Source organism: Mauremys reevesii, linkage group 9, assembly GCF_016161935.1.
Source record: "Mauremys reevesii isolate NIE-2019 linkage group 9, ASM1616193v1, whole genome shotgun sequence".
Lineage (NCBI taxonomy): Eukaryota > Metazoa > Chordata > Testudines > Geoemydidae > Mauremys > Mauremys reevesii.
This window is the reverse complement of record NC_052631.1, coordinates 16,668,174-16,684,680: the sequence shown is the minus strand read 5'-3', so window position 1 is coordinate 16,684,680 and position 16,507 is coordinate 16,668,174. Positions and strand designations below refer to the sequence as shown.

Genomic DNA, 16,507 nt, shown 5'->3' with positions numbered 1-16,507 from the left:
CATCACCTTCCCCGATCTGCCCCTCCTGCTCTGCTCGGCTGCTCGGGGTGTGTGTGTGTGTGTAAAGAAAGTTATCAAGAAAAAAAATCCCATAAAAAAAACTTCTTTCACTTCTCTGCTGGTGATCACAGGAAAAAAGTGCGAGTGTGTGCTGGCTAGGGAGGGGGTGGGAGGCTGTCCCCCCCTCCCCACACACACACTCTCCTCTTCAGAGCCTGTCCTGTGAGAGCTTCTTTCTCAGCCGGAGCGTCTCCCTCATCCCTCCCCTCCCTTTCTAGTTTTTTTGCAACCCCACACACTCAACTGCCAGGGGTTTCCATTTCATGAACTGTCTCTTTAAAGAAGATCTGACCGGCCATCCATAAAGAGGCGAGAGAGAGCGAGAGGGAGCTATCTCCCCCTTGCAACACAGCGGTCGGAAGCCAGACAGAGGCTCCTCTTTCAGTAAATTTTTAAAGTGACAGCAGCCTCCTCCGGCGAGAGAGGTCACAAAAAGGTCGCCAAGACAGAAGTCCTATAGGGGCAGACTGATTACGGATGCACCATCCCCTTTAAACATGTCGATTCCATCCATGTAATCAGCAGCCAATAGGGAGATCTTGGGTGGGAGGATTTTTCTTTCGCAGGAAAACCTCGCCTTGTTTCAATGTGTTCCGAAAGTGCAAGTGTCTCTGTGTGAATGTGTTTATTTAAGAAGCGTTTAACAAAATCAGCAGCCGTGTTCTTTTCTTTTATTTAACGTATAAAAAGCAGCAGCAACAACCACGAACTGAAATGCAGTCGAGAACGTTAATTGCCACTTTTTTAAAAAAGTAAATTGGCTACATATATTGCATCTGTGATATGCACATTGTCCATCTGTAGGGTACTTAGATATTGCGATCGCTCTGTCGCTCTAAATTCTACTCTGCCTGGCAGAAATTTTTGTATTTTCCCCTTTCCTCTCCCGTTCACTGCACACACACAGACAGAGAGAGACAGGAAGACACAAGAGGCGCGTAATTAATCAATAAATGATCTGTTTACAAAAAAAGTTGTTAAAATGTTACTTCTTAACATTAAAAAGCAACACGACTCCATTTATCACCGAATTTGTTCTGAGAAAAAGATCAGTAGGTTTATAAATCTGCGATGAGCTAGTTCCTTTTTCGATGTCTATTTTACATCTATCGAAAAGGGCACGGACTTCTCAAAAAATGAAAAGCAGCTTTTTGAATATTATTTTGCACTTCACAATAAATATCCTACACCTCCTGTTTTGTGCAAACGGAACAACCGCTCCATTTGGAATCGTTTCCTTACGGATCTTGATTGATTTATTTATCTAGTAACCAATCTCATGAATGAAACTGGAGGGAGGTTAGATATTTGGACTCGGATGGTAGAGGGGAAGGAATCGATATCGAATGAATAATCGGAGAGATGAATTCTCTTTGAGTTTACATAAAAGCTACAACGTCTGGAAATTGTAGTGGCTTCTACATTTTTTTAAAAAAGTAACCATAACTATAATAATAATAATGTAATGCAGCAAACTGGCCCACTCTAGCCAGCAAAGTTGGGCACTGTCTAGCGAGGTTCACTATAACATGTTTTTTAAGAGGGAGGGGGAGAGAATTGAAAAAGGGGGCTGAACGTTATCGTTTATTACACCATCATAAGTGCCACCCACTTTTTTTTAAAGTGCAAATATATTTCTCAGACTAAAAATCGATTTTTTTTTTTACAATGGAGGGGAGGGAAGAAGGCGAGGGCGAGAATCCAAGTGACAAGAGATGATGATTAATTCCTCTCAGCGGCCTGTTATCTGTGACATTGAACTGTTATTTCAGATAATGGCTATTGTTCAAGACGAGAGGAGAGAGAAGAAAAATCGCACACAGCAATGTTAGGTAGGCTGGGGGCGGGGGGGAACCCTTTGTAAATAACCCCAAAAACCCGGCCAGAGATTCCCAGAGTCCGGGGCTTGAGAACCTCACTGAGTTCCCGGTTCGCTGGCCCATTGATTTCCTGCCCTCCCTCAACTTGTCCATTGTTGGAGCCTTCTTTTTCTTTTTTTTTTAATTTAGCCATAAATTGGACCAGCTCGAGCTATGAGCTGTTCTATTTTCTTCCTGTCAGGATGAGGGATTTGTTTTATGATGCATTGTGTATTAAATACAAGTAATCTGGGAAACTGATTGCTCGAGCCCATAGGCCTGATCAGAGGTTCTGATACCAAGCCGTAGCCCCCTCCCTTTAACAAAGCCTCTCTGAAAAGGAGGAAATGTTGGTGGATAAACAAAAGGTCTTTTGGTATCAGTAGCAGGTCCTGGCTAAATTAGGATTTCATGGAAAGGGCTTATATATCTATCTCTACACACACACCCCATGCCATGCATGTATGGTATTGAGGAGGGTGGGTGATTCGAGTCAGACGCTTGCAGCCAGTGGCCAGTAGATGGCGTAGCCAGCTGAATTACTGCTCAGTGCACAGATTTAAGAACTCAGCGGCAGCCACTGTCTCTCGGGTACTTTCCTTTCAGGAGCAGGAGCCAAGGCGGTGGCTGCTGCTAGAAGGTGTGAGCTGAGTGCTGCTCCCAGAATCAGCTTTACAAGGGGCAGCATCACTGCAGTAAATACAGAGGGCAGAGCCTGTGCTGTTGCATCCATTCTCCTGTTAATACTCGGTGGTCTTAGTCCCCGGGTTTTTAGCTCCTGCTCCTAAACCCCTGCTATTTATTAATTATGACTATTATTTATGATGGTGAAGGACCATGAATATTAATCAGCTGTTGGGGTGACTCTACTTCGGAATGTCATTCTGGGTTATCAAATCGTATTCACTGTGAAGCACTAATAAGTTGTAGTCAAGTATCAGAGGGGTAGCCGTGTTAGTCTGGATCTGTAAAAGCAGCAAAGAGTCTTGTGGCACCTTATAGACAAACAGACGTTTTGGAGCATGAGCTTTCCTGGGTGAACACCCACGTGCATCCGACGAAGTGGGTGTTCACCCACGAAAGCTCATGCTCCAAAACGTCTGTTAGTCTATAAGGTGCCACAGGACTCTTTGCTGCTTTTAATAATTTGTAATGAGAGTTCCTCACCTGAATGAACCATAGGTAGTGCCTTGTACATGCAGAGCGGATCCCCTCAGAATAACGCCAGGAGGACGGGTCAGTACATCAGGGGTTATCTACCCACCACAACTGCTGTGGATTCTGTATGTGGCCAAACTCAGATCACTTTCAATCGGAAGATTTCTGCAACAGACACACACCTCACAAACAGCAGTCTCTGGTAGCTTCTTCTCCTCCTGGTATTTTTCTGCTGAAATCTATCTGCAGTAAGCTGCTCTCTGCTAGCAATAATGGGGAACACGCCTGTTTGTTTTAGCTCCACCCTTGAAATGGGCTATTAAAAATAATGGCTTTACTATAATCTTAAAACCTGGCTTCATTTCGTATGTATTGGGGCAGATCTGAGCATTAATATTCCCGTCTCCCCGGGCACGCGAGAACGTCTAGAAAAATATTATGTAAACTTTTTTCGACGTGGGGGTGAAGAGTAGAAAGAGGGTTTCACATACAGATTTTGCCCTGGCATAGGAGGGGCTTTTTCACTTTCTTGGTAAGAGGTTTAAAGAGGCGGTGGAGAAAGCAGCCTTGTGGTGACCGCAGAAGTGGTGGCTGAGAAATGTCTGATACATGTAAAGCTCTCCCGCTAGCTGATCACATCAGAAGATGTTACTGTGTTTTCTTCCTGTTTTGAAAGGGGGCCAAACGCGTCTCTGGCCCTTTCTCCCTTCCTCTTCCAATTGAGAGGGTTTGTACGTTCTCCAAAAGGCTCAAGGATTGCCACTGGATCGGCCTCCCTTTCGCAATTGTTTATTTCAAATAAGTCCCCATATTAGAGGAGGCAGTACGGAGTTAGTACTCCAGTCTGCTAGCTATTCCCACCAGGTTGTAAACTGATGCCTCTTTTAAGCCCTTAACTTCATGGTCGCCCCAGAAGTAAAAGTTCTCCTAATGGAGACCCTATGGGCATGGAGCATTCCAACACATCATTAAAGCAAAGAAAAGCAGCCCAGCCAAAGCCAGATGAAATAACTGCACTGTCCACTTTTAATAGGCTTTCTGCGGACAAACACTCTGCAGAGGACAATGGGCGGGGGGGGGCATCAGACAAGTTGCTGGCAGTTTTTAAAATACCATGAATGTTCAATAACACGTTCATCTTAATCTGAAGATTATCTGTTAATTTATAGAGCAAGTCACCCCTTAACCACAGTTGTTAAGTGGGGCTTAATGTTCTATTTATCAAGGTGACTAGACACATCATTGAGCATCCTGACTACTAACACTGTGGTAGCTTTTAAAATACTGGAAATAAATACATTTTAAAAAAAAACCTCCGACATACCCATATGCTCTGTGATGCAGGGCAACAAGCCACAAAAATAGTGAAATAAACTAGAAACATTGACACAATTCAGCTGCATGCTAATTCCCTTTGCCTTATGTTATAGATATTGACAGATGCTTTAAAAAAAATCAATGCTCTTAGTCTATACTAAGAGCCAGATCTTTACCAGATCTTTCTCGAGTCAAATCAAACACTTCCCGGGGTAGATAACGCAAATGACTCTACAGCACCGGGTTAAACAGACTGTTCCCAGTCAATTTCAGCTCTTCCCAATCGCTCCCATTCTGTTGCTGCCCTGGCTACCCTCCCACTTCCCTGGGTTCTGTTCCCCCCCGCCAAAAGGCTGCTTTAAAAAGAGAGAGGAGACGGAAATTAAAGGTAAAAAAAAATGTAAATAAAAAATGTCCCTTGGTCTGGAAATGGGCCCGTCTGAAAGCATGTTAATCTCCACCTCAGTAATTTGGTTCTTCTGGAGAAGACAGAAGTCCTGCTGCTGTGCCCTGCACTTCATAAATCACGTCTTTATGTGGACAAGGTCAGGGCACCTAACAGCTCAGACATGGGCCTTTGCAGTGGCTCGGAGGGCTCCGGCATGTTTATTCTCTCGCACAGATCTCCGAGGAGTAGTCCAGCACGCTTCTAATTACTTTTGATTATTTTCATTTGCTGGGGTCAGTCTGGCTTCGCCAAGACTGCTGGAGGGTTGATTGCCTACACATCCCCCTTGTCTTTGCGGGACGGCGGTGTGGGCTTTCGGAATTAGCACCCCGTTATTGTCCGGGAACCCCATGTGCTAGAGACAATCAGAGCGGAGGGTTTCCCCCGGCTGGCCATTTCCCGATTGCTGCCCTTCTTAATTAAATTATAAAACTGTAATCACCGTTTGGCCACGGCTGTGGGCTCCGATCCTTTTCAGGCAGAGCGTGTAACATGGTCTTTTGCAGGAGCCTTCGCTGCAAACAGTGACCGCATTTTGTCTCCTCTCTTGCTTGGAATATATTTAGTGAATTTTAAAATGTGTTTCGAAACGGGGCACTTCTATTTCTGGGCTAAGAGACTCTAATAGTGCGTGGATGCTGCTCTGCCCAATCCCACGATCCGCCGCTCCCAGCATTATCTGCGGAGTTGTGCTACAAACTCACGCCTTAATGTTTTTCCCCATTTAGACAGATGTTCAGCACAATTCCGAGTTCTAACCTCGAACTATGGCAGATACAATACAGTCCCCAATGATATTTTTCAGAACCGAGAATACTCAGCTGTTGAATTTACTGCGAAAAAAAAATGAACGGGAGGAAATCAATTAGTTAAAAAAAATCCATAGGGCGATCAGAAAGTCTGCAAATACGCACTTCCTTACCTCAAAATTACATTTTATGTAAAAAATAAGGGTGGGTCTTCTAATAAATCAATTCAAATTCCCCACAAAAATGTGTGTAATGTGTACACAGCAGATTGAAAAGTATAGCTGGTAATTTGGTAAAACAGATCAAAGGCATTACATTATAAATGAGGTTAAGACTACTTTTGTAACTATGGAATTTTAGACACACAAACATATGTACACATATATATCTATATCTACATGTATAGAGAGAATGTGCGTATTTATGTTCATCTATCCTATTTATACAATACCATTCATGATAGTGTGTGTGTTTATTAAATATGCTAAATATGTGTATGTCTCTGTATACCCACAAATACACACTATGTGTATGGATTGATTATACACCCCCACCCCCACATAAATAGATAGATATACAAATACTACCACAGTATATACCCACACCGAGAACATGTAATGAAGTTATTTCAGAACATAAATTCTGTAACATTACCAACAGTGATGGTATAAACAACTGAATATCTGCATTTTTGACATCACTATCTGGTTCACAATAGTGAACCAATTTATTTTTTAGTATCACTGACAGTTTAACAACGGATTGCTCAGCAGAACTGTTATACTTTTTCTCTCCTTCTAAAACTCACTCTTCAAAATAACGAACTACTTCACTTCCAAATTTAAGCTTGAGCCTCTCATTCTTGACCCTCTTTTTTTCTTTTTATTTACTTTCTTTAAAAAAACAAACCAACAACTAAAAACAACCCCAGTCTTTGCAGACCTCTCCTGTTTTGGACATCAGTCATAATCATTGGCATCATTCAAAACTTCACCCACAACTTTTAGTGCTCCTCCAATCAAATTTTCTCCTGTATGTGTTTCCAAGGTAACCAACAAGACAGACAACCACAGAGGTGGGATATATAGAGAGCAAAAGTAAACTGAGCACAAACTGAAATATTTCTGTGTTTCAGTGCTTTACTATTAAACCACAACACAAATAATATCCCTTCCATCTTTCTGCATATTGAAATTGATTCTGGTCTCACTTACAGCAGTGCAACACCAGTGCAAGTGAGATCAGAATCAGACTCACTGGCTTTATCTGTAATTATGTAAACAAACATACAATATGCAGAAGATATGTGTACACCTAGCACTATTGCTGGGTCAGGGGGCATAGGTGCAGAAATCTATAGATCCCTCAGCTTCACCTTGCCACACTGTTTAGTGTCTCTTGTCAAAGAACTAGCAGAACAGCTTCTCCATTGGTTTTGTGGGCAATCAGAATTGACTGATGGAAGCAAGTTTTCTGATGATTGATGGGAGTGAGTTTTCTGGCAGGGTCAGTGCCAGAATCAGGCCCAGAAACTTTTGGATCTTGGTCTGAAAGTGGACCAAGTCTGGACCAGAATGCATGAAGGTACTGGTATAAGAGCATTATTGTCAGACATATGTTCTTCATTCCAAGGAACAATGCTGGTGGCATTTTTGCCATTTTCACCAAGAGGGAAGGAACAAGAATAAGTGCAGTTCTTTCCATACACCGTCAGCACAAAATGGAAATACCCGCAGCTTGATTGTTCCCCCAGAGGAGTGTGTGGCTCTGTCCTGCCCACGTGAAAGGGAGGGAAGACAATCACTCCTATAGCACCATTTGTCCTTCCTCCCAGATTGCATTATGGGGCTGCTTAGAGGGTCCAGGATCCATACATGGTGAGACAGAGGGTATTCCAATGCTATGGGGAATCTCCACAGGCATTAATGCTACCTGAATGAGCTCCTCCTCACCATAAGGGAATACTGGGCAGTTACCAGCTGGGGTAGCCCTGACAGCACAGGTCAACAAAAGCATGCTGAAAGGGAACAAGAGGAGAACAGATTAGGCCCAACAAGCTGAAAGGGAACAAGAGGGGATGCACAGGGCCTCTGTGCAGATAGCAATGGTCTCTGGCAGATAACCAGAGAATTGCAGTGTGGGAGGGGGTAATAGGTCCTGTGGGATTTAGGGTATAACCTCTTGCTTATTTCACAGGTGGGTAGGATCACTTCCTTATAGAAAAATTCAAAGGCAACTGTGAGCAAAACCTCATAGGATTTCCTGCCCCCAAACCTTCTCACAGGTCTTCCTGAAGGAGATGGTGATCTGGGCCCATGTAATTATGATGATACTATTATTATTATTCATTATTTTTATTACAGTAGAACACAGAAGCCTCTAACCCAGAATGGGGCCTCAATATACTAGGTTTTATAGGTACCCAAAACAAGAGACAGTCCCCACCCTGAAGAGTTTACAGTCTAAGGGCACGCATAGACTAAGATGAAAGGTGATTTAAAAATCAGTGTTAGCTAACCAATGCATTTTAACACATAGTGGAGACAGAGCAAGCTGTATTTTAATACATTGACTGTCTGATTTGAATGCTAGGCTCCAACCCACCCAGAAGTTAAATTTTTTACAGCATGTTTACATTCATGTTTCTTCTTCCCACATTTTGAAAGAAAGCTGAGAATTCTGGAGAACCTAGGAAACCGCAATCTTCACAACCCTTTCCAAGGGTTCTGAAGCCTGCAAGAGCTATTACAACCCCCAGCCACCCATGGAATGAAAAGCTTGAGTTTCATTCTCAGTGGGGAAGGTCCTTTATCTACCAAAAATGCTTTCTGATTTGTTAGCATTAGCTAAAGCCCCTGGCTAGAAACCTAGTACTGCACAAATCTGTGGCACTACTATATGTATTTACAGCCAGATGTGGGACTAACTCACAAACAGCAATGGAAACTTTGCTATTGTACTCATATCATTTCCTTCCTTCCTCATCGCCCTATGGGAGAAGTGGGTGTTTTATACCCCCCAAACCCATTGATCACATATTGGGAATGGGGGCCTATAGAATGGCCAGGGTCTTCCACCTGATCCCGTAGCTCCTTACCTGCTTTGGACAATATGGTTCTTACAGAAGCTGTTCTAATAGAGGCTCTCCTGACTCAGAGCTGCCCTAGAAACTCCAATGGAAAGCATTTCTCAGCCTGGAAACAGGAAGCCTAGTAAATGGACTCTGTAGACTTCCCCCATAGACATGTATAATGATCCACCAGGGACTTACTAACCCCCCCACTTCCCAACTACCCTCTTTTAATTTTTAATTACAAATCTTTTAGTTTTGATTAAAGTCTGTAAATGTTTTAAGGCCTATTTTGAAATCTCTCTATTCTCAGAACCCCCAATGACTTCAATGGGAGTTCAGTATGCAAAAAAGCTTTCAGGATCAACCCCTAAAGCTCAGTAGTGGGGATATCATGTGATTTGACAGAGGCTATTTTATAACTGAACAGCATTTACAACATTCCAAACCAAACTCAATTTGCAAAACAAAACATCCCTTTAAAACAAATGGAGATCAACAGGGAAAGGGAAAACAACCTTGCTAGACTATTAGGCTGAAATGGATTAGAAGGGGTAATAAGCAGAACCTACCCTACAAAAATTAAAATGATGTATAACAAGAAATCCTATTTCTTCCATCCGTTTTAGGAATGACTGGCTCATGCCAAAGCATTCCTGTTAAAGCTGAGTTTTTAACTAAGCTTACAATAATAGACATAAACACCTGTGGACTTTATAAGGCTAAGAAGCAATTTATCACCCCATAAAAAGTCAAACACTCGTTTTAAATTTTTCAGGTTTGTATTTACCATTTCAAATATACAATGCTAGATACAGATTTTTACAGAAAAAATACACACATTAGCAACTTATCCAACTGTAGCAATAGATTGCAATGCCAAAAAAACTGACTAAAAGGAGGCTTAGTTACAATTTTATTTCACCTATATATTGATTCATTATGAAAATCTATCAGAGTTGTCTAAAAGGTGAACTAAATGGAAACTGAGTCAGATGGCATATGAAATTACTGGATTCGATTTTCGAATAAGCCACAAAATTTGATGAACTAATGTTGTTCCAGCTGAATTAACTCATCATCTCTGGGAACATATACAAACTATACAATCTTTTCCTGAAAGCGCTCTAATAGTTATGATTAATCCTCGTTCTATTGAAAGGCACTTGCCTACAATTGAAGAGGAACCTCGCTAAAGGCAGGTTCACATTTGACACTGCCTCCAGAATTACTGCCATGGTGCCAAGCTCTGACAGTAGTGCTAAATCTTTTTTACATTTGGTTATGAAATGTGGAATTATTTGTTACAGGCTTGTTATGAAACTATAAATAGGTTAAAATCTTATCGACAATTCAAGTCATGCTTAGTAGACAAGTATAGGTTTAGAGTTTTAGATTGCTAATTTATTTAGCCAATGAGAGAGCATATAGGGCTGAATCTTGCACTCTATTCAAGCAAACTCACATTGACTGAGTAAGTAATTAAACATTTGAACAACAGGTACCATATTATGGATCAGCTTTTCAAATTTAAGCATGAAAAACTATTTGCATATGCCTAACTTCTGTATGGAAATCAGCTACTTGACTGAACATATGACCAGTTAGGTGCCTAACTAGCTATGTGCATGCACAAACTTCTGATTTGTGTGTACATATTGAGTGCTTCCCTGCATATGTTAGTTGCTTGTGAATAACTGTGCATGATTGATTTTGAAATTCTTGCCCTGTGACTCCTACATGAAGTGCCCAAGAGAAGAGCATTGCAGACAGAGAGGATGCAACAGAAGATAGGCCACATCTACTCACAGAGGGTGAAATTCTGGCACCACTGAAGTCAATGGGAATTTTTCCCTGGCCTTCAAGGGAGGCAGGATTTCACCCAGTCTTGCAAAATTGTTGTGAATGTTTATCACAAATACCTCTCTTTTATTATGAGAAGAAATTATTAAAAAACAAAGATCTTTTACTCACCCATAAAAACAGTGGGTGAGTGAGCAAGTAGAATATTTTTGACCATAACTGTCAAAATAAATTCACGTATAAAAAGGACATGTTGATTGTAATGGGTTATTAACAAAAATAGCCCAGGACATCAGCATGTCCGTACCGTAAATAAGCTGAACATTTTCCAACTTGGAAAAAAAAAACTGTATTACCTATAAACTTGGAAATGAAGGCTCCTCCCCCCCCCCCCCCCCCAAGACTTAGATCCCTGAAGGCACTTGTGTTCTGGCATGCATCCCTTATTTCCTGAAGAAATTTCCAACCTGGTAATTTAGCACCCTACTGATCAAAAAAATAATTTAGGCGTGTGAGCATGTGAAGAGGGTGAGAGGAAATGGCTGAATAGTAGGCACATGTCAATCTATACAATGAGTTGAACAGATGCAAAATGACTTGCAGAATTTAAGTGAGTATAGCAACCATTACATATTAACTTTCACATATAATTTAGCTAAGCTTAAGATATTAGGCTAAATTCATCACTGGCATAAACAGTCATATTACTATTAGTGTTATATATATTATAGCAGCACCTAGATGCTCCAACCAGAATTGGGATTCTACTATGTATAAGTGCCAGCCTCTGCCCTAAACAGCTTACAAGTTAAACAGACAAGACAAAGAAAATATTATTATACCCATTTTGCAGATGGGGAAAGAGACTGAAAGAGATTAAGTAACTTGATCAAGGTCATGCAAGAAGTCTGTAACACAACTGGGAATTGAACCTAGTGGAATGCTCTTTATAACTCGGGGAAAGTAATAATTGTGAGGGGGGAGAGGAAGTTAGAAAAAGTTTTTCTCCTAGGACTATAATATATAGAAACTGCTTTCTGTCATCTACCTAACATCCTCTGCTTCTTACTGCAGTAATAGAGAGAGTCTACCTGATCTCTGCCAGTTAGAATAATTATGCTTGTTTTGACATGGCTCATCTGAAAGATGAGTTATCCTTTACCACCATTTTAGCTTAGGGAAATATTTTAGCTTAGGAAATGAAAAGTAGATGCTTCAGAACAGACCTTTTAAACATAAGCATATTGCCCTGATTGGTACAGCAAATGAAACTCCTCCTACAGAAACACTCTGGGGGAGGATATGTAAAACTCCGAGTTCCACATTGGCAACAGAAATGTGAAACAGAGTTCATTATGTCAAGGTTTGTTGCTAGGAGTCAGCTCGCAATAATGCAAGTGTGAAACATAAGATTGATCACAATTCCCATAAGGGGGGGATGCTGAAAATAGAACACTGACCTTTCTAACCCTATATGAATGACCAGAAACCTGGCAAGGCATAGAGCAGTGCCCCTTTATTATATGCCCAGGCAGTTGCGTAACCTTCTGAATGTATTTGGGCAAAATGAGATGAATATATTATCTATCCTAAAAAAAAACAGATATCTTTGAGCTACTAATAATTCCAGAGATTGTATGATCCATGTATATTGATTTAAGATTCAATGTTGTTAATATTGTGTATGTATTTCAGGATGTGTTCTCCCTTCTTAATGCCTGCCTCCCTTCTCAGATTTACACCCGCATGAAATTTATGCTTTGTGATCACTTTCGGTCATATCCTCAGCTGGTGTGAACTGAAGTCATTGTCACTGAAGTCAATGGAGCTACACCAACTGAGGGGGTAGCCTTTTATGTTGATTTTTCATATATTTATGAATAACAAGAAAACGGTCAGCGAATGTGATAAGGCAGTCACAAGAAGGAATAAAATAAAAGATGGCACTAGCTTTAAAGCTGGAGATATAACATATTAGCTCAAATGCATAGCATAGAGTAACTGCAAACTTGGGCAAGGTCTGGACTGGGCCAAATAGACGTTTCTCTTGAAAACGATGAAAAACTTTTAATAGATGCCAGGTATTTTTCACACTTTCCCAAGTAATGCTTGTGAACCAAAGATAGAAAAATCTTCCAACTGGCACCACGTGACAGAAGCTTCAAACAGCCATCAGCATAAGAGAAATGATTTGCCTATCAACTGTACTGGTACAGTCTATAAGAACTGTCCATCTTCTTTCCATTGTCTGTAATATACTCAACAGTTCTATACAACATGGATTTCCCTCCTCTTCTCTCAAATTATTGACATTTTGTCTATTATCCACTTCAGACTTTGAGCTATTTTCTCTTGAATTCTCAAATGTCAATTTAAAATCTCCTCAGATCTGGAGTTTTTCCTATTCATTTTTCCTGAAGCAAATTTTCCTTGTTTAGTTGGGAAATTGTTTCCCTGAGTCATTCCCCAAATGGGAAAGAGATTAGTGGATGCAGTTTGGGAGATTACTGAGGCATGGCTTCTTCTGGGATGGGGACAGAGTGACCATTCTCTGCCAGCAACAGGCCATGGAAGGGACAGGAGGAGCAAGCATTCCCAATGGACACTGCCCGGCCCCAGGTTACTCAGCTCCAGCTGTTCCCTCCCTCATCTTCCCATCTCTGGCTGCTGCCCCTTCCCTGCTGCCAGGAAGCCCTTTCACTCCATCCCGCTTCCTTGCCCTCTTAATGCTGCTTCTCAAAGGGCTCCCTGCTGCCCATGTGAATGGCAGTGGTGGTGGGGTGACTATCCCTCAGATCTTGGTGCTTTTCTCTCATATTATCCAATATTTAGTTTGGGACCCATTTTCTCCCCAATTCTCAAAGACATATAAAATACCCTAAAATGTTGTCCCACTGTCTCTCTAGGTATCTATTACTAATTTAATAAGCCCTGAGATTTCTCCCTGTCTCTCTAATTATAATATATTAACATAAATCTTCTCAGATTTTGCACTTTTCTCAAATTCTTGGATATTGATATAAAATCCTTGCAAATATTGCTCTTTTTCTATTTATAAAATATTGATAAGAAGTTTGCTCAAATATTACCTCTTTGCCTATTATCAACTATTGATAGAAAAGCCCTCACTTTTCCCACTTTCCTATCTAAATTTGTGAACATTGATCCAAAATTCCTCATTGTCCTCTTTAATTACTGGACACTGATATCAAAGCTCAAATTTTTGATATTTTCTATGTAGTTAACAAATATCAATTAAAAATGGTTCAGGTTTGGATTTGTTCCCCATGTGTTTTAATTGCAGAACTATCTCCTTTTTGGAGGGAACCTGTTGCCCCGAGTCATTCTCCAGGTGGGAAGTTGCTGGGAAGGGTCAGATTCCTCAGTGATCAACTTTCCTCTATCACTTGAGAGTCATTTCTTCCCCCTCCCCTGTTTTGTCTCCCTCTCCCTTAAAATGTTTGCTGATGAAAATGACTTGCCCCATACAGAATACACATCAAAGCCAGAGGGCTTCCCCTGTTTGGGGGACTAGTGTCTCCGAGCTGCTAACAGGAAAGTTGGCTGAACACTTTTCTTTTTCCAAGATGGTGTGGGATAAAGAGAAAACCACTTAATTAGTTTTAAAAGAGAGCTGGACCAATTGATGAGTGGAATTATATGGCAGGGTTGCTTGTGATGGTAGGGGGCAGGGCTCGGCAGCCCAGGGACTCTCTTCGGGTTTATATCTTATGCTCCTAAAAGTTCCTGCTTCAGGGCTCCAGCCTGCAGGGGTCAGAAAGGGATTCCCCCTGCCCCCTCCAATCCCAATGTATTCTGGGGGAGGGGAGGGTTTCATCTCCTTCCTCTGAAGCATCAGAGATGGCCACAGCTGGAGATGGGGAAGTGGACGGGGTGGGTCACTGTTCTGAGGTGGCACGGAGCATTGTTTCTCTCAGGTGCTTGGCTGGCTGGTTCTTGCTCACATGCTCAGGATCTAACAGATCCCCATAGGTGGGGTCAGGAAAACTTTTTCCTTCAAGTCAGATTGGCAGGGTCTTTGGGTGTTTTTCACCTTCCTCTGCAGCATGGGGTCTGGGTCACTTATTTGGGTTTATCTCACTTAATCATTTACCTTGGGCACTGGTGCACCTCTCTCCTATTAGTCACCTGTGGGTTGTTATACTTTGGTCTAATTTCAGTTGTTGATTTTAGTGTGTGGGTGCTGGATGGTATTGGTAGCCTCTGATTTATGGGAGATCAGACCAGATGATCTGGTGGTTTCTTCTGGCCTTAAACAATATGACCATGACTATTATAAGGTTCAGTGCTTATTAAAATCTCAGGATAAATTTATTCTAAATTATTCTTTTTTATTGAAAACCAAAATAATAAGCCCAGATCTATATTATCTTGGACTGGCAAATACATCTACTCTAACACAGGAAACTGAAAAAGGGTTTTGTCTTTCTTTTTATCATGTGTATATTCATTTAGTGAACATGAGATTTTCATCCCAAAACATATTATTTAGATCTCCAGAAGTCTAATCAGTCACAGACTTCCAGAAATGGAAAATGCATGCATCAATCCAGCCAACATACAAAGATGGGAGATAACACTGTACTCGTTTAAAATACAATTGTCCATGTACTGTATATACATATTTACAAGTAACTGATTAGTATGAAGCATCTAAAATACTTGTGATGGTGCCTTTTGTACACTTCTTCTCTGCCAAATCCTTGGTGAATAAGAATTGAATGGAAGCATTAATTATTTTCCCAGGAAAGGTTGATAGCATATCACTGAAGATATTAATGATAACAACTCACTATTCAGAATGTTAAGAGCATCTTTCCTCAGACAGGACAAAGGTTAATAAGCAAGAGGGGAGAAGGTGGATGGTGGAAGGAAAGACCACAAACCCCACAGACACTTGTAAATAATTGTTCTTTTTGATATGGTGCCTCTCCACCAATTCAAGATACCTAAGAAATAAATGGAATGTAATAGAAGCTTAGTGTTCCTGACTTCAAAAGAGGGATTCTATGGCCAAAGGTCATACAGTCTGAGACTATTCAATGCAATTGATATTGGTAATACAAGTAGTCATGATACACATTACAGTGCAATGATCTCTGCTTGCTCAATTTTAGAAGGCTAGTAAAAACAGCCTTATTTTGTTGAGTCAGATAAGCTTGTAACTCAAGATGAGAGGAATAGCTTAACAAGAAAGAGGTACATTTTTAGGAGTAAATTTAGGATCAGGCCCCAAGTCTGGATGTGTTCAGGAACATTTTATTGATTCTACTAAATGGCTGGGTTTTTTAAAATATGCCCAGAACTCAACTAGCCACATTTTAAATATATTAAAATAAATAACAAAAACTAACCCACTAAAATGCAGCCAGCTTTGATTACAGCACCAAAAAGCCACAAGGTGATAACTCCTCAAACCTCAAGTTATTGCTATTGACTGTTACATAATCAACATGTTAAATCTAAGCATCCCTTCAGCCAGTTGTTTGTATGACATATATAAATCAATAATATTGATTGTATAATTTTGATTCATATCTGTGCAGCTCTCCAGTTTCACATCATCTTATTTATCAAATCTCTTCCCCACTCCTTCCTTCCCCCAGCCTTGCATTCCTATCACGACTCTCAGACCCTCTCGTTCGAAAAGTTGCACTCTGTTTTTGATTACTGTCTTTGTTCTACTCACCAAACATTTGCCCAATTCTGCTCAAACATACACACAATCCCTGGTGATGTCAAATGGAGCAGGGTGTGCATATCTGAGAGAAGAATGGGGCCCTATTCATCTTCTGTCTGGAACTCACTGACCTCTAGAATTTAGGGAAGCTGCTGTGCTAAATATTTTTAACAGTAAGATTAAGAATCTTTAATACTGATTTTAGCTAAGATCATGCACAAATCCTTCCACATACAACCCCAGGAAACTGTCCATACTCCCAACTCATACTTAGGCTGTAGGGCCACTCCATAGCCATTGGACGCGAAAGAGGATACAACTCTTGTTCACTCCCTGGACATG

General features: G+C 41.0%; 1 protein-coding gene across 10 annotated transcripts in view; it reads right to left on the bottom strand.

Annotated features, from left to right (window-relative positions):
- MECOM (MDS1 and EVI1 complex locus) overlaps positions 1 to 16,507 on the bottom strand; it is a 468,461-nt gene that overhangs the window by 60,313 nt on the left and 391,641 nt on the right. The window contains exon 1 of one of the 10 annotated variants that reach the window (XM_039489260.1): positions 4,856 to 4,913. The exons of the other annotated variants lie outside the window; for them this stretch is intronic. The gene's annotated coding sequence lies outside the window, so the exon portion shown is untranslated. Of the gene's footprint in view, positions 1 to 4,855; positions 4,914 to 16,507 lie in introns of those variants that run through there. 10 annotated transcript variants of the gene reach the window in all.